This window comes from Ochlerotatus camptorhynchus, unplaced genomic scaffold, assembly GCF_037179485.1.
Source record: "Ochlerotatus camptorhynchus isolate MF236.1 unplaced genomic scaffold, CSIRO-AGI_Acam_v1.1 ptg000063l, whole genome shotgun sequence".
Classification (NCBI taxonomy): domain Eukaryota; kingdom Metazoa; phylum Arthropoda; class Insecta; order Diptera; family Culicidae; genus Ochlerotatus; species Ochlerotatus camptorhynchus.
In genome coordinates, this window is record NW_027040553.1 from 490,574 (window position 1) to 509,250 (window position 18,677).

The 18,677-nt window shown below is 38.9% G+C and overlaps 1 protein-coding gene across 2 annotated transcripts in view; it reads right to left on the reverse strand.

Annotated features, from left to right (window-relative positions):
* Gyf (Gigyf) overlaps window positions 1-18,677 on the reverse strand; it is an 89,214-nt gene that overhangs the window by 13,527 nt on the left and 57,010 nt on the right. The gene's annotated exons all lie outside the window — the stretch shown is intronic.

Genomic DNA, 18,677 nt, shown 5'->3' on the forward strand with positions numbered 1-18,677 from the left:
ATCTTTGGTTCTCTCATGCAGTGGTTTATCAGAGAGGGGAAGCTCAGTAATCTCCATTGCCTGCCCATGACGCCATTCTATCGCGGCATGAGCCAGCAACGTCGACCATAAACCCACCGTCTCCAACAGTCCACTAGCATGAAATTAAGCCCGCCCACCAACAGCAAGGTGCAAAAACTAGCCAAGGGGAGGGCAAATCTGTGAAACTCTTGATTCTGAACACAAATTTTGCGAAATATCGAACACATACAACATTTTAAGAATCCGAACCTGAAAAAAAAATAGTTCAGTTCAAGTATCATAATTCCAATTTATCTCAGTGAATCCAAACACATAAAGCAATCACGATACAGAAAAAAAAAAACGTTTGCTACGACTACCACGATAAACTCAAACTTTCTCTGCAACACAGCTCAATCGGAATGGTAACAGGATAATGATGTATTGCTTGCCTGCTTTGTTGCATTATACACGGATGAGGACATAGTTTGATCAGAATCGCGAAAAGACAACAACAAAATTCCCATTAACACACGTGTATCATCTTCGGCCTTACTTCGTGAAGCAGCTTGCCAACAATTTGGTCGTTTCCTTCTACCGACCCGAGTGAGCTTTGTTGCAGAAATTGTTTGTCATGAACAACAAGGAAGAAGATTCATTATACTGCTTTCCATTTCTGACAAAGCTTTAGCATTCGGCTCGTTGATCGCTTGTCATTTTGTCATTTGGAGATATTTTTGATTCCTTGGCTTTGACTATGTCGAAGAACAAATGCAATGGGATATAAGTGTCTGCATCTGCATCAATCAATTCATCTTTGGATCCCAGAATGTTTATACAAACAATTCTAGTGAGCATTGGATTACATTGTGGTCGAATTATTGTATTTGCCGCCTTCGGTGGCGGTAAAACATTGAAGATAGTTTAGGCGCGTCCTTTCCGGACGTGGTTGATGAATACATCCCATAGGCCACCACCACACACACCAACCAACCAACCAACCAACCAGTAGGCCTCAAATAATGTGCAGTCCCCCTAAATTTAAGCATGATTCCCTGAGCTGCGAGCGAAACGGCAAGAGCTCAGCACGCAGAGGTGATGTACTTGCGCATCTACCTGGTTCCGTGTACAGGGCTGGTAGCGGATAAGTAATATAATAGTAGTGACTTTAGTGACTAAAATAATGAAAATAGTGACCAAATAGTGACTTTAAAGCAATAAAAAAGTGACTAATAGTGACATTTATTGATCGGAAAAAACGGTTACAAAATTTCATTGACTGCGACACACTTCGAGAAATTTTATAAAGTCACAATCGCAAGTCTCTTAAAATCCGGGAAAAAGGCGCCAATTGGAAATTGCCGGGAAAAATCGGGAAAAGCCAGTGAATTTCGATGACAAACCGGAGAAAATAAGATTCTGGACCTTTAAACATTAAAAATAAGATTCGGACTTCAACCATTGGAAAAAATAAGATTCGGACTTAAACAATTGCAAGACCCCTGGACTGGAAAATATTTTGAGGATACAGTCACTTTAATGAACTAAACCTTATGATAATTTTGAATTGATTTTAGGATGATTCTGCAGATAACAACACTGTTTTTCAGAGAAAAATACCAACAGATCTTTTTTCAAGACCTCTAAGATAGATTTGACTTGAACTCCAAGTCAATTGTGAGACTTCAAACGTTCCGAGTAGAATCTCTTTAGGTAGTTCTTTTGGAAAATTCATGACAATTGTGAAGCGGATTCCAGATACATTTCAAATGAATATTCAAAATGAGTTCTTAGAAGAATTGTGATGACCATTCGGAGGAAATTCTTACAGATAATATCAATGTGTACAAAATGTAGATAATATAAAGAGAGTTCCAATGATCTCACGATAAATACCAAGTAAATAGAATAATTCTAAAGAATTCTGATATGAGATTCCAAGAGCATCTCGAGAAGAATTTCAAGGGTATTCTGAGGAAGATTCCAAGCGAATTTTCAGAAGAATTTAGCTCCAAGATAATTATGAGCAATTCTTAGGAGAATTGCATGCAAATTATAAGGAATATTCAAACTAATTATAAATAGTATGTAAGAAGCATGTAAGAATTTTCAGTAAGTTTTTTCCGAAGCGAATCTGTGAAGCGGTTGTGAAGTATAGGGGAAATGGATGTAATGTCGGCCTAAAAGCCCCTAATTTGGGTCCATACATAAATTCAACAATCGACTAAATTTTCAATAGCGACCAAAAATATCCATTAGTACCGTCCCAATGACGCGTTCATCTAGATAAAATTGATAAATAGCAGATTTTTAGCGATGGACCCAATCTTAGATCCATAGGCCAACATTAGAGCAATATCTCCTACATTTAATTTAAGCATATAACTGGATGCGATTGAACCGAAGAGATCATTCGGCTAAATGGGTTATAATTTAGATAGCAGAAATTTCCCATGGCTCAAAACCAACGGGGAAAGTCACCAAAATTCCGGGAAAACCCCGAAAAATTACAAATTGGGATTTGCTGGTCACCCTGATTATGACTAATACAAATTTGATTTTTGATGTTTGTCACTCAAAATTTGAAAATTTAGCTCTTTTTAAAATCGTTTTCCACTTTACGCTTTATCCTAAAGATACACAAAATTTGTTTTTTTTTTATTAATTTATGAATTTATCATTAAATGAGTTGCTTGTACGTAAATTTATTTGTATATGTTGAAATCATCAGTTCTTTAGATTTAAGTAAGTGTTTTAGAAAAAAATACCATATCAAAACAAATGAAACGGCGCCGGTGGTGTAGTGGTAAGCGTGATTACCTCTCACCCCAGCAGGCCTGGGTTCAATCCCAGTCGGCGCCGCCGGGATGTTCTGAGGCATAACATCTCTGATCACGCCTTCCTTCGGATGGGAAGTAAAGCCGTTGGTCCCCGGTTCATGAGTTGATGGGTCGATAGGTAGGGTCCAGGTGTGGGAGCTGCCTTCCTGGCACGTCGGTAGCATTGGTGCTCAGCACGGAAAACAAGATCGACGGAAAAAACAAACCAAAGGGAAAAAAAAATCGATACCTCAGAAAGTTTGCGGTTAAATTTTCTTTGGCTATTTCGAGATCAAAAGACAAAGGAAAAACTTAGAAATTTTATAATCTGGTCTGGAAAAAAATCGAAGATAACGGACCCGAATGTCTAGATCACGGAGATGAAAAAAAAAAAAAAAATATTAGTGATTCTATCAGCACCAATTGGACAGTTCTGGTCTGTTCGCAATTCTTTTTTGCCGGACTTTACACGCTGATTTTTAATTAATCTTTTTAACACAAATTTGTTACCAAATCAAGGTGTTACTTGATTTGATTTTATAAAGGCAAATCATTTACTCTTGACACCAGGGCTGTAAATTTTCATATCATTCGATTGAAGATGAACCACTACAACCATTCAATCAATTCTGTGTAAACGAATTCTCACATGACCATAATTTGAAGAGCCCCTTTCTCATTCGAAGCTCATTTTTTTTTTTTAATAATTCGTTTATTTTTCCAGGCTCATTTGCTGTAGCTTTGCGGAGCCGATATTCATTGTTTAGATAACAAAATTACTTAAAACTAACGTTAGTAAAGCGGGGGCCGATTACTCGCGGCTATCTCGAGGTTAGAGGTAACAAATTGTAACAAATGGATGGCAGGGTAGGGATTGTGAACACAAGGTTTGGAGAGCAATGTGCTCTTGATCTCGAACTAGGCGACACTCTGATGAAAAAGACAAACATGGGGGTACACCGATGGGTAGCTAACAACTTGGGAGAACACAAGATGACACTAACTTCTAAATCCTCAAATCTATCCGCTTTAAAAACACATAAATTAAATTCAAATAGTCAAGGTCTCGGTTCGCCAAGACATCTCTAACGGGTATCGTGGGTTGTTTTCCTCGGGCCCTGAGGGATGTGGATAACTCAGATCTGGCAACACGGTGTAAGGTACACGACCAAACAACATGCTCGATATTGTGATAACCACTGCCACACGCACATAAATTGCTGCCTGAGAGCCCAATTCGATAGAAGTGCGAGTCTAACGAGCAGTGATTGGACATAAGCCTTGATATAACGCGTATAAAGTCGCGGCTCATGTCCAACCCTTTGAACCATGGTTTGTTCGACACCTGTGGGAGAATAGAATGTAACCATCTTCCCAATTCACCATCATTCCATTTTTGTTGCCAACTGATGAGGACTTGCTGGCGAGCAATGGAGAAAAATTCGTTGAAGGCGATTTGTCGCTCAAAAAAATCGCCTTCCATAGCGCCCACCTTAGCCAATGAGTCCGCTTTCTCATTACCCGGAATTGAGCAATGAGATGGGACCCAAACTAAGGTGATAGTATAGGAGCAGTTAGATAAAGCACTCAGTTTAGTTCGTATTTCAGGCAGGAAATACGTGGAGTGCTTCATCGGCCTCATTGAACGAATAGCCTCCAATGAGCTAAGACTATCCGTAAAAATCGACAGTGAGCATGCAAAAGGGCCTATACGCGATGATCGATTCTCTTCGTCGATTTTCTCTTTTGTTAATAACTCGCTAGATTTAACGTTTCTCGGTGCGTTTGCTGTTGATTTTGATAGCCAATACAACCTGTTACTACTCTGCATTGAACAAATTCTAGAAAATTGTTTCGCTTAGCTGTAGTAATGCAAAGAGAAAATCGGTGAAGAGAATCGATCATCGCGTATTCGCCCTTATGCATGCTCACTGTCGAAATGAAATAATGGTCAGAAGGTAGTGAGGCAATTCGCTCTACTGCGTAAAATATAGCTGCGAGTTCCGCAACGTATACGGAGCATGGTTTCTGCAGTTTATAGGAGGCGCTATGAAATTGATTAAATACACCAAATCCAGTGGAAGCATTTATGGTTGACCCATCTGTGAAAAATCTTTTATCGTTACTTACATGGTGGTACTTGATTGCAAAAATTGAGGGAACAACCATCGACCGATGGTGATCTGGTATTCCATGGATTTCTTGCATCATGGTCAGATCAAAATTTACAGAGGAACTATAGAAGGCTTGAAAAGCAATCACGATTGGAGATTAATGAAGAAGGACCAACCTCCAGCGTCATGTACTCATAGTACAAACTCATGAATCTTGTTTGAGGATTTTGATCGAGCAGCTTCTCAAAGTGTTCTATTACCAAAGGATTCAATACTTCACAACGGATGAGAAACCGGAAAGACAGCTCAGCGAAACGATCTGTCAGTGGTAGAACACCCGCGAGTACTTCGAGGCTCATCGTATGAGTCGAGTGCATACAGCCTAGCGCAATACGAAGGCAACGGTATTGAATCCGTTGCAGCTTAAGAATGTGTGTTTTTGCTGCGGATTGGAAGCAAAAGCTGCCGTACTCTAAAACCGAAACGATGGTTGTTCGGTACAACCTGATAAGATCTTCCGGGTGTGCTCCCCACCAAGTTCCGGTAATTGTACGAAGAAAATTGATTCTTTGTTGGCATTTTTGTTTCAGATACGCAATATGTTTTCCCCATGTGCATTTGGAATCGAACCAGACACCTAAATACTTGAAAGATATACTTTGAGTGATTGTTCTACCCTTTAGTTGAAGCTGTAACTGTGCAGGATGATGCTTCCTAGAAAAAACAACCAACTCAGTTTTCTCCGGAGAGAATTCGATACCCAGCTTCATAGCCCAAGTAGACAAATTGTCTAAGGTATCTTGCAATGGTCCTTGCAGGTCCGGTGCACTTGGCCCTATAACGGACACAACGCCGTCATCTGCAAGCTGCCTTAGCGAGCAATTTTCATCAAGACAACCATCAATGTCTTTTACATAAAAATTATAAAGAAGGGGGCTTAAACATGAGCCCTGGGGGAGACCCATGTAACCAAGGTTACTGAAATTCGCATCTTTTCTCTCATATTCGTTCATCGTGTGCGACGGTACTCGAAGCATCGGTATTTCAGCAAAACTCTAGAATGATGTGGATGCCCACATAAAAGCAAATCGTAAAGAATGCTCGATGAGAGAGGAGTGTGAGTGCCGATGCACCACTCAAATCTTCGTGCAGCGTGCTCTTCTTCGCTTCATCGTTCACAACGCGAGCGGTGGAGAGCGTGCTTCGTATGCTTTAGTCTTCATGACGATGCGAACGGTTTTTCGCATCATCGCGATGCTCATGCTTTGATCCTCACGAAGATGCGTTTAGTTTATTCTTCAACGCGAACGGGAATAGTTTATTCAACACGATGAGTCGTGAAGGCCGTGAATCGTTGTGGAAAAAAATTAGTGACGCGGTGGAAGAAGTGGCGGGAGCGGATAAAAAAGTAAAATACAAGTGTCTGGTGGAAATCGATAGCGATAAACGGTATCCGTATGAACAAGCAACGCTTATTCCCTCAAATTTCAAACGACATTTCCTCACAATCCACCCGGATGTGGCTCGTCGATTGCGGCTTTCGCAAAGTGAACGTAGTGCTAGTGCAAGTGGGGATGGGCAACCGAGTCCCGCTAAGCGAGCAAAAAGTGCCAAAGTTTTGGTGGACACCGAAAGGAAGAGAGTTCTTCTTGGAACACTAATGTTGGTTGCTGAGAACAATTTGCCTTTTTGTTATCCGGAATGGAAGGCAATTAAATTGTTAAATGAACCAACATGGGATGCAGTGAAATTAAAAATTACACGGAATACTCTGCCGCCTCTCGTTAGTCGGGCAGCGGATATAATGAGAAATGAACTTATCGGGTTACTCCGTAATAAGCTCATTTGCTTGAAAATGGACTCTGCAACGCGTCACGGCAAATCGGTTTTCGCGATAAACGTGACTGTATCAGACGATGAAGGAGACGGTCACATTTACCATCTTGGTAAGTAAATCATTATTAATGTATACAACTGAAAAAGAAAACGATTCCAAAATGGTTATTGTGAAAGAAAACACATTATCCCACCGTTAATCCGCGCCTAGTTAATCCAACGCCTCGATAATCCAACTACACGAAGGAATTGAAAAAGTACCGTGCAATTCTCGTAAAAATGTAGTGCATGCCACATGAAAAGCATTCAACAAATAATTAAAATTATTTATCATTGTTGATTGCAATTCAATTGAGTGACGGCTTATTTTTTTATGTTGATTAACCAACGCGCACCTCCAAATCACGTACAGAAGTTTTTTTATAGCACTCTCTTAAATCTTTTGCCATAATTCTAATTGTTCTCAAATTATTGTAATTTTGAAAACTTATAATTTGACTATATTTTCGACCCATCTCTTTCAATGAAAAACTATAATTGAAGCAAGCTACCAGACAACACTCTATACTGAAAAGTTCCACACAGATTCGCAAATCGTTTCGGATCGATGTTTTTTTGAATTACTTGTTATTTTACACAGGTGTTTGTTGTTGTCCAACATGCCATTTTACATATTTGGTACCCTAATTTTGTTCACGACTAACACTTGAAAAGAGCTTATGTAAAAATGATACGCATCAAAAGAAAAATATACATCTCGTGAACGATTTGTTTGATCGAGATGGTGTGTTCGAAGAAGTTGTGCCTTTCAAGAAAAAATATACACTATAAAAAAATATTTGATTTTTTACAAAAAAAAAAATCAAAATTATCAAACAAAATTAAAATTACCCAAATTGCATATTGTTCTAAAATATTTTTTATATAACACTATTGTAGTTTAGATAAAGCGCTACCTAGTGACAATGTGTATTTGCTGGGCAATTCATAAACAAAAAAGTTGTGGATTATTTTAAAAATTAGTATTTTTCAAAATACTACCTACAGTTATCGAATATCTTTGAAATAGTGTTAATATTAAACAACACTAAATTTACAACAAAAAAGCTCATACTGCTTAAATTGCCAATTTTTGCCCTTTTGAGATGTTATTGGCGAGTGTTCAATATTGTAAATATTTTTAACGAAAAGCCCAATTAATTTCCTTAAACTTTGCACTACACAGTTTTTCAATCATACGCATGAGTTAAGATAGAACTAATTATGAGGCCGTTCGCAATGCTGAGTTTCAAAATTGTTTTAAACTCCTCGACAATTCTATAATTTGAAACTGTCAAAAATAAAACTGCAACACGATCAGCGCAACGCACAGTTCTAAAAGATGTTTGTAATCATCAAGTTCCATAAACTTTACTGTTTTCTATGAAGTTCATAGAGTTGTTTGTGAAGCTCTTCGAAACATCTTTAAATACATACAAAGAAATTTGAAACAGAGTTCCATTCGTGTTTCAAACTCGCTCAGAAATAAAACAGAATAGTCGAGCAGTTGCAAATCTGGTGCAAAATAGTGCTCGAATAATGAAACTGCAACTCAGCATTGCGAGAGGTGCGTTTCTGTTCTAGTTTCAAATTGAAACAATTCTTATAAAATACAACAGCATTGCGAACGGCCTGAGTAAGAGACCGTATATGGGAAAAGTGTATTTTTCTAATCGGGCCCATATACGGCTAGCTAGTTTCGAATACCACAGTGGAATAGAAAATAACCATAAGAAGTGTTTGACAGCCTTTTCGGGTCACCGTTAGTGCTGTAGCTATACAATAGGAATGAGCAAAGCGGACAGACCCCCTCCAGAATTGTCCAGGACCGACCACCTCAGATTTTTTAAAGTTTTTTTTTGCTCGTATTGCGTTTTGTAGCATAACTAGCTTTGACAATAAACTTTATTTTTCAATATAGTGTAACAACCCCGCCCGAGCTACTTTAAAAAAATACTTATCTGCTTTTGTAAACAATGCGTACGATCGTCGATTTGACGCAACTGAGAGCGCGTCCACGCATACTAACACCACGATCAGTAGGGGAAACCTTCCCCAACTTAATACTGGTGTTAGTGTGCATGGGTGAGTCCCCAGTTGCGTCAAATCGAGTTTCCGAGATTTATAATACCATTCGCAAATTATGGCATTCATCTCATAAATAAAAATGTATTAAATAAAATGGCGTTCTTAGGTATTTATTTAGTTCACATTATATAATTACATTAATACTTAATATGTCTATTTAAACAAATTAAAAACCTTTGCATCATGATATGAACATTTTGAAAACAATTTTGTTTTAATGTTATTTTCAGATATAGGAATAAATGAGTGAAATTTTTGCGTTCCTTGAATTGTTCTTGCTTCACAATTGCTTCAAGGTTAAATTTACTTTGATACATTTTCGAAAAATTCAATAGCAGTTTTTATCGACGTATTATTTCAGATTGCAAAAAAACTCACGTCATTTTGTGTAAAAAAGCAAAAGGAATCGAGCGACGCAAGCTTTTTGGAATCTGAAATAATGCGTTGAAAAAAAACTGCTATTGAATTTTTTGAAAATGTATCAAAGTAAATTACACCTTAGCTTTATATTCTTCTGATTTTACAAAACCAAATGATAAACTCGTCAACTCTTACTCCTTTCGATTATTTTCCCAGTTATATAATTCTTTGACATTTTTTATTGGATGTTCACGTTCTCTGGTTAAACTGGCTCGTGTAGCCATGCGCTTTATCGTACCTCCAATATCATCATGGTATTTTGCCATGGGACGTCGCAAAGAAATGCCATTCAACTTATATTTCATACTTAGACTTGAACTTGCAGAGACTAGAAAAATTCTTACGGTTTTGTACTGTGAAGCATAAAATTAATCTTCTTCATTATTTTGCTCTGATCTGTACGTAAAAAACTATTCATTTTGGAAATAAACAGGTTAACAACAACTGCAGCATTTGTCAACTCTTCTGAGATAATTATGAAACTAAAATGAAGCACTTGCCAGTTTCCTTTAAAGTATATAACGCATAGAAGGATAGCAGCTTGCAGTGGCGTCGCCCTAACCTCAATCTACCTGTTCAGCAACTCTCAAAACGTAAACAAACAAAACAATATTGGTTCCAATGGATACAAATCAGTGAAACTAGAAGACGCCATGCCTTTTGAAACTGCATTGAATGTAAACATGACCCTAAATAACGTTCTCAAAGTTGTTGAACAGGTAATAAGTGAGGTTACGCGACGCCACTGGTAGCTTGTTGTACATTCCAATGATGAGATTGTGCTTCATTCTGCAGTACAAAGGAGTAATTTTCAGAAAAATCACAAATGACTAAAAATTCACCGACTTGCAAATTATTTTTCGTTGTTTTAAAGAATTTAGATTGTTCTGTTTTAATGAAATCGTGCGGTATCAATTTAAGTAATTTTTCACAAAAATATGAAACAAAGCCTTCAGGCTCTTTTACAATAGTTTGTATATCACATCTATTAGTGGTTACCCCCTGTTCGAACGACAGTTGATCAATCATATTTTCTTCCAATTGTTGTGACTTTGTTGTTACTTTCTAATTGTTGTAAATTTGAGTAATTTTAATTTTGTTTAATAATTTTGATTTTTTTTTTGTAAAAAATCAAATAATTTTTATAGTGTATATTTTTCTTAAAAGGCACAATACTTGTCCACAACTTCACCAAGGCACCATCTCGATCAAACAAACCGTTCGTGAGATATATGTTTTTCAATTTATGCGTATCATTTTTGCATAAGCCCTTTTCGAGTGTTAGTCGTGTACAAAACTAGTGTACCAAATATGTAAAATGGCATGTTGGGCAATAACAAACAACTGTGCAAAGTTTGAACATAATCATAGAAGGTCGATCAAAAAATTAAAAAAAAAAAATCCTAATTAGAAATGGAACTGCTGTACTTTGGCTTGGAGTGTAGCTTCAACTTTCTTCACAAAAAAGGATGAATGATCTATAAATCTATAAAAAAAAACTAAATCAAAATGCATTCAGTAATTAAGAGCTAATTCCTAATGATTTGCGGACTAGTGGACTTTTTCCAGTAGAGATTTAACAAGACATCATATTTATTCCCTTATTTGAATTAAGCGGCACATGAAATGACGGAGCGTCAGACAAAAGAAAATCGTAAAAACATTATTGAGCAGGAGATGGCATCATTTGGCATCGACTACAAACAAGTTCTCGCGATTACTTCAGACAATGGCCAAAATATGTTAGCCACGGTCCTAGAGTTGAAGAAATGTTTTGGGCCAGCTGTTACGGGTTCGCTGGCGGTAATGCTTGAAAAGGAAAACGCATTCCTCGGTACTTTGGCAGCAGACGACGAACTAGATAGCGACACAGTGGAGACGGAGAAGGATGAAGACGAACAGGAACATTGTGACTGTTTTTTATGGTTGCTTTTTCTCTTTCGTTAATTTGATATTCTTATAAATAAAAAAAATTAAAACTAAGCAAATAACAGTATTTGAAAGTTATTGCACTACACATACAAAGAAATTTTTATCCTCAGCATATATCCCTGACTTCTTTAAATGCAGCATTAAACCCTCCACTTCAACGTCGTTTTGTAAGCGTTTTCAAAATGAAACGATGCCTTTCAGAAGCAACAACTTATCGCATGTTGAAGACAGAAGAAAGACAAAAAAAAAAACCATAATTCTTGAGCGATTTTTCAATCCGATGTAAGTGCTTTTAAAAACAAATCTTCAATCGTCGATTTCACGAAATTCTCAGCAATCCTACGCAAATTAACAAGATGACATTGAAGTGGAAACATTCCCTTTCTGTGTAACTAGTTTACGTGGGAGTGCTGAAAGTTTCATCGAATCGAAGTACGAAAACGTAAGTTATTCGCCCCTGAATTGTTTATAATTTAAGTGTATTTAATAAAATGTTGCGTTATTTAGAATACGCTTTTGAAGAAACCATAAAACAGCTTGGTAAAAATTAGGATTTCTTTGTCCTCTTCTTTGTAATGCAATAAACATGTTTAAATGGGTGACTTAGAATTGTTTATTATGTCAATTTTCCGAATAAATGAAGTTCTCAGCAGCATGTGCAATATTTGAATATGCCCTAATGATATCGCACGAAGCGTATTGACGCTGACGACGTCTCTCCGTCGGGATGCTATTTTTACTCTTAAGCTTATCCCACACGTTTCAATATATAGACGCGAAGGGGAATTATTGACAATACTATTGATGATGTGAATACAGAAATATTGTCAATATCGATGTTTTGACGTCAATATTGAATGTATTGACAATACGATTATTGTCAATAAAAGCGATCGTGTAGGGGTCACTTAAGGCCGATAGCATAATGATAGCGAAGAGTAGTGAAGGGGCGAGCAAAGCGTACAAACGTATGGAAATTCCCATTATTGATATTATTCCTTATATTCGTTTCGACGCTTTGCTCGCCTCTTCGCTTCTCTTCGCTCTTACTATGTAATCGGCCTAACGGTGTTTCTCATTAACAAAAAATAGTCCCCCTTCCCCCTGCGTAGACAATTGTCCATACATTTTTTTTAAATTTGTATGGGCCATGGATAATTCCCAACCGCCCTCAACATGTCTACGTACTTTATGGACAGACCCTAATCAGTTAATTGATTTCGTTAGCGCGCGCAGCGCAAGCTAAAGAAACGACACAAGCAACCACATAAAGCTTCGTTCATGAACGATAATAGCAATGATGCTCTTCATGAAGATGATCAATCCGGTGTATTCTTCTACGAGTGGCATCGCTCGCGAAGAACGATTGCTGTGATCGTGTTGCTGGAAATTTGAGAGTGAGTGACCCATGCTCAATGGGTGCATGTGGTCACTCAGCGAATGAAGGGAAGGTGGTAGAAACAAAATAACACAAATTGCTTCGTCAACATAAGCGATCGCACACGAAGAATGAACTCCGAACGCATTGTTGCTGTTCTTCTACCGCGATGGGAAAATAGTCCGACCATCGCTTCAGTGCAATAATCAGTAACCTTGCATGTAACTAATTCGTAAAGTTGTCGAGTTTCCATGAGAAAAGCTCATATATTTCTCAGACAACAAGTTGCTCAAATAGTTGTTCATAATTGGTGAAAGCCCACTATCGTGGAGTTTATCCGAACGAAGCTCATTGTCACTGTCAATTGAGTCACTCAGTATCATTTGATATACGACAGTGGAGTATGGAAGAAATCCAGGAAAATGGTCCCGAACAGACAAGTCGACCCGATGTCGGATCAATGTAAGGCTAATTTAAGGTCGATGTCGACCCAATGTCGTGTTAATGTCGGGTCAATTTTGGGTTTATGTCGGGTCAACATTGGGTTGGGGTTTGATAGAAGTCAGGTTGGTGTCGGGTTGGCTTAGCTTTTTCGCCGGAATGTCAACCAGAGCTCCGTTTGTGTGTAGGTTACACTCAATCGAATGATATATAGCGTTTCTCAAATGAGAATGATCCATGCCTTCGTCAAATGACTAAGCAACTGATATCACCCATTCGGAGGAGGTCCCCTTTGATAGCGAATAGCTACTTTTCTCATTTTCATCAAAAATGTTCAAATGATTTTGAGAATTTACAGCACTGCTTGACACTATTAGTCGTAAAAAAGTGACATTAATGACTAAATTTTAAGAAATAGTGACTTTAGTGACTTTTAGGTGAAAAAAGTGACTTTTTAGTGACTGACTTGAAAATAGTGACCAAGTCACTAAAAAGTAACCTGCTACCAGCCCTGCGTGCACTGGAGATTTCTTCATCTGCCGTAACCAGCGGTTACCAGTTCAAGTTCAAGTTCAACTAGAATGTGACTTTTACTCCCAGAGAGGGTGATAGGCCCGTAAACATATATTGATACTGAACGCTGGTGGCGCTGCTCAGCATAAATATATGATTTCGACACCTGAGACATCCTACAAACGATAGGTTTACAGACTGGGAGTTGCGAGTTGCAGAGAGCTGTAAATTTCGATCCTCTCAGACTACCCTTGCTTGAAGGTTGCCCCACAACTGTGCTGTGTGTGTTGCTGGGGTGGTGCGCGGTGCGGCCGCGAGCTCATCATCATCTCATCATGGTGGTGAGCGCGCATCCGTCGAGACGTGTGTATGCAGAGAGGCAAGAGAAGTCCCCATCATGGCCATGGATCAGCACACATCGCAATGCCTTTCCACAAAATATTCAGCCAGCGTTCACACATTCCGACCGCCGCGCATACCAAAACCAGGGCAATCGCTCAAATGATCAAGAACAGGTGACTACGAACTCATTCCCGGAAGGTCAATAATAAAACCAAAATATTCTGGCTATCAGGACCAGGACTAGGATGTTCCGAGCTGTTTGTCATGTAGCCGAGCTTTTATTATCCGTCTGATCATTTATAAGCCAACTTTACCGCTTCCTCCCATTTAATTGACCACCTCGAACAGTGTATCCAGCGATGCAAAATATCATGACACTCACGTGACACTCGTCTTCGCATCAACCGACTATCGCTGGCAGATCGTTTTGTCACGCAGTGAGAGTTAGAGCCATGGCAAACAACAATCACCAGTAATGGATGATGAAAAGCACAACGAAAACAGTGAAGACTTCTGCAGTACGATCATGAGAAAAAGCGAAACGACAGAATAAAATGAAAACAATGCCTACACATTCCAAGTTCGTCTCGGTAGGCGCGACTGTGTGAGTTTCAAACAAAGCAGGCAACATGAAACGGAAGCTGTTGGGCTCACTTACCAACAAGCAAAGCAGCAACTGCTTCAAAACGAGCACAGATGAGTGTCGTGATTGTCAGGAATGACCAGATCGGTGATGGATCACAACAGAAGACGACATTCACCAGTTGCTTTTTACTTCTTTCGTCAACTTGATGGATGGTCATGGAGAGAGCTTCGACGAGCACATTGATAGGAATGTACAAAGCGTTACTACCATCAGCTGTTTGGCGATCGTGATTGTGATAGGTCGCAACTCTGAGTGCATCTGTCTTGTCCTGGTTCACCATCGTTGATCTTCGCAACCAATTTCGATCCCGGACGAGCTTCTCCCGTGCCCGATAGCGTGAGTGAGTTCCAATGGCTCCAACATCAACAATTTCCCCGGCGGCTGTAAAATTCGAATTCCATCAGATGCGTTTCAATGCTGTTTTTTCCGAGTATCTGCAGCAGTCGGTGAAACTTTATCGCCAGCACGAGGGGATCTTCCGATCGAATAAGTTTATCTTGTATTAGCTTCTCCCACAAAGGTGCCTCTGGATCACCGTCTTGGTTCAGATTCCACTACTTTTGTTCTCACAAACCAATGCCACTACTTGAGATTTTTTTTCTTTCTTCAAAACAAAACATTGACACTGTCAAAATACCGGGTTGCCAAGCATGCCATTATTCACCACCCCTTGTGATGGCCATGGATTTCAGGGAAAAAAAATGCCAAATACTCTGCAATAAGGGTATTTTCGGAACAGGGATGACATGTAGATGTAGAAAATGTATGTCTGCTTCCATTTTGAAATCCAATACGGCGGCCATTGGTTTTAGAAAAAAAAACTGTACCTGCAAAATAATGGATATGTTTGGAACTGGAATGACGCGTAGATGTCGAAAAGCGATGTTCGCCGTCATTTTGATTAGTTTATTTTACAGTTTTTTTTCTTCGATTCCAAAATGGCGGCGAACATCGATTTAAGGCCTATACACGTCGTCCCAGTTTTAAAAATACCCATATTGTAAGGTATTTGACAGTTTTTATGAAACCAATCGACGCCGTCTTGGATTTCAAAATGGCGGCGAACATCGATTTTCGACTCCCTATAATCGCATATCCGTCCTATATGGAAAAAGTATACAATTGGGAATTGCTGTGATAGGAATAAATGAGTAAACCGAATATCCAATAGTTCTACAGAAAATTTGTTTTATTTCTACTGATTTCAGCAAAACATGTCTGAAAGCGAAGGTTTTTTCCCGCTGCTCAGTGTTACCTACTTTGTTTAGTATATAAGAGAAGTACGTTACAATATTTAACGGCTATTGAAATTAGTGCTTTTCTGCTTTTTAGGGCATTACAATTACATGATGTGGTTGATACTGATGATTTACTCGTACAAGGTTTACGGCCTTACAAAAAATTAAGTTTTTCGATTGCTGCGACTGTTGACAAGTAAGATTGTATGGAGCTGGATTGGCCTTTGATTTGGTTCCTTCTGTTCCTTTGATTTATTATTATCGTCTAGCCATACTGGCATGACTTTACACTTATCAGCACTTGATTTCAAATATCATGCCCGAATTTGATAGTGATGTCTGCGGTGTTGACGCCCTGAAGTACATATACAGCATTCCATGTTTCTGCGTTAGCTTTATAATCTAAGTACTGTGTTGCTTCATCTTTTGAGACTTAGACATCGATCGTGATATAGAGTGAAGGCGAGAGCTCAGTTTGAGTATTCAAAATGACCGTAACGCGGTCTCCGTATCGTTTGCTAGGCAACAAACTCATCCACGCCTACTTTAATCAAGCGTAGTATTGTGACGTTTGACAATACCGGTGATAAGCGCTGCGGATCGATCAAAACAATCAACCCGATATGCTCGACCAGCGAGTGTATTGACCTACGTCTACTTCACAGTATCAGTCAAGACGTACGCAGCCAGTAAGTGGTGGCCTGATTTCTCCAAACGCCCATTACGACCATTACGAGCTAATAAAAACAATCACTTAAAGCACTAATTGGAATGCATGACATTTGAGTTGGTCGTAGTAGGCGCGCAAAGTAATATCAAGACGATGGAGTCCATCCGCACTCAAAACTCTTTCTCTCGCTCTTGGTATATAACAATATGGCGCTCAGGTTGAGCGGCGAGTAAAGCAGGCATCGGTTGATTCAGAACGAATCCGATTAGCCAAATTCTATTACGACATTTGTAAGTGCTCTCTCGCGCACATTTTTGGGTTTTATAAAGGCCAAAAATAGGTGAAACAAAAAAAAACGTGCTTTCTTCTTCTTAATTTCGTTGTTTTCGTGCATGCCATAACATTTCAGTAGCAGAGCGGCTACCACGTGGGGCTGTCTGTCATACGGCACTCAGCAGGAGATAAGGCGAAGGCGAGGGGAAGTGCGACCTTTCTTGAGAATTCATCCGCTGAAAAGAGCAGCAATTTCGTTCGGGAAGAGCAAAAAGTGCATCTTCTCTTTGCGTTTCGTAAATTTATGGACATGCGCAGCACCTGGGGGTCGCTCCTTTAATGAACGTTGACAACACGCTCATCATAATTTATGATTATAGAGCTCTTGACGTTCGTTTTTCCTTGCGCTGAAATTGACCAGTTCCGAGAAACGATTCGGCGACCGTGGTGTGATTCCACCACAGGTGGTATTAAGGGAATAATGGCCTTCCAAATATGCATGCATGGCCCTTTAATCGTAAGATGTTGTATCTTCTACACCTTCTTCTTTGGACAAATTTTCGGGCACTAAAGTAACTTATTTTGCGTGCTATTATTAATTCACCTTGAGAATCGTATCCCCGCCCGGTAGTGGTGTGCTTTGTTTGCTGGTAATATAAGCTTAAAACATATTCTTTGAAGTCACGCGATAAGCGATCGGTAGTTCAATGATTGTTTGTCTTCCCAAATGGCGATTGATAACGAACGGTCTCTGCTACTGTAATCAGGGCTGCCAGATGATTTTAGAAAAAGTCCAACAAAATTGAAAGATATTCAAATTTCTGCACCGCCACGTTTTTACTTGGTGAGTCCCAGATGTGGCAAGGATAGGAGAATACCCCCTCCCCTCCACCTAATGTTCAGGATTTTGAAATTTTTATAAGATCCTGAATCTTGAGTAAGGGGCTGTCCATAAACCACGTAGACAGCTTAGGAGGGAGGGGGCGGGCGGTTGACTGGCAAATTTTTATTTGTTTTGCATGAACGACTATTTAAGCAGGGCAGTGTTGCCAGATATACCGATTTTTCGAAATTCGTTCCGATTTTAGAACATGATACCGATATACAAATAAGTCTCATCAGAATACAGAATTTTATTATTTTCTACCGATTTTTTTAAATAATCAAAATGGTTATTGCCTGCCGTCAGAAAAAAATCTATTCCGAGATACTTTAATATTTTTGAATAGGTTAGAAACCTACTTCGGTCGAGTAGAAAACATCGAATAAATCCATGATTTCGGCGTTAACACCTTTGGTACGATTCTTTAGTTCAAAAGATACCGAACGAAGTCAATAAAAACGCGTGATATGAATGTTTGCACCCCTTATTCTCAAAAACAAAAGAAGCGCCCGAACGAATCAATTTGTATCTTCTTCCGATAGGCCGAAGTGAATTCAATAGCGATTCAATGACGTTTTAACGCGTTAGACTGAATTTAGAATCCAAGAAGCAGTGTTAGATTTTTAACAATATCTCAAACATTTGATTCTCTTTATCAAATCTTAAGGTACGTTCGGAAAGATAAATCAATTTTCAAGTCATCTGCAGTGAAACATTCAATTTTGTGGAAAAAATCCACTTGAAAAATAGAGGTAAAGGGCGGGTTGTGCTTAGTAGGCCCAAAATTAGATCTGAGCCCTATACAAATTTCGGTGGTTGCCACTTGAAACACAGCGCTGCTTGGAGTTTGCCAGAGTTGCCAGTCTTCTTCGAAATAACTCAAAAGATTTCGTAAAAATTGGAACACATTCCAAAAACGGGTAAATTTTTAACGAGTCAACTACCACTCTGAATTCAGTTTTCTCGATCAACTCGACTGACTAAATCTTTGGTTATTTCCGAAAATGATTGATCATACATTTTCGACTAGTTCCGACTAGGCTTC